The 657-nt window shown below is 47.3% G+C and overlaps 1 protein-coding gene across 1 annotated transcript in view; it reads right to left on the reverse strand.

The window, feature by feature from the left end:
• Nucleotides 1–657, reverse strand: part of LOC108687296 (RNA-binding protein Musashi homolog Rbp6-like) — a 119,479-nt gene that overhangs the window by 4,005 nt on the left and 114,817 nt on the right. The gene's annotated exons all lie outside the window — the stretch shown is intronic.

Genomic DNA, 657 nt, shown 5'->3' on the forward strand with positions numbered 1-657 from the left:
CGTTTCAAGAACGGTGATTTTGACGTCGAAGACTGGCATAGCGGTGGAAGAGAGAAGGTTTTCGAAGATGCAGAATTGGAGGCATTACTTGAGCAAGACTCGTGTCAAAATCAAGAAGAATTGGCACGATTATTGGGAGTGACTCAACAAGCCATTTCAAAACAGCCATGGGAATGATCCAGAAGCAAGGAAATTGGGTGCCGTACGAATTGAAGCCGAGAAATGTTGAACGGCGTTTGTTTGCTTGTGAACAGCTGCTTGAAAGGTAGAGACGGAAGGGATTTCTGCATCGCATTGTGACTGAGGACGAAAATCATTACGATAATCCCAAGCGCAGAAAATCATGGGGAGTTCCCGGCCATGCTTCCACGTCGACGGCCAAACCGAATATTCACGGCTCCAAGGCTCTGTATTTGGTGGGACCAGCTCGGCGTAGTGTATTATGAACTGTTAAAACCGACTGAAACAATCACAGGCGATCGAATGCAATTGATGCGTTTGAGCCGAGCATTGAAAGACAAACGGCCGCAATACGAGAGACACGATAAAGTGATTTTGCAGCATGACAATGCTCGACCCCATGTTGCGAAAGTGGTCAAGACATACTTGGAAACGTTGAAATGGGAAGTCCTACCCCACCCGCCGTATTCTCCAGAC

The sequence above is a fragment of the Atta colombica genome, unplaced genomic scaffold, assembly GCF_001594045.1.
Source record: "Atta colombica isolate Treedump-2 unplaced genomic scaffold, Acol1.0 scaffold205, whole genome shotgun sequence".
NCBI classification, from domain to species: Eukaryota; Metazoa; Arthropoda; class Insecta; order Hymenoptera; family Formicidae; genus Atta; species Atta colombica.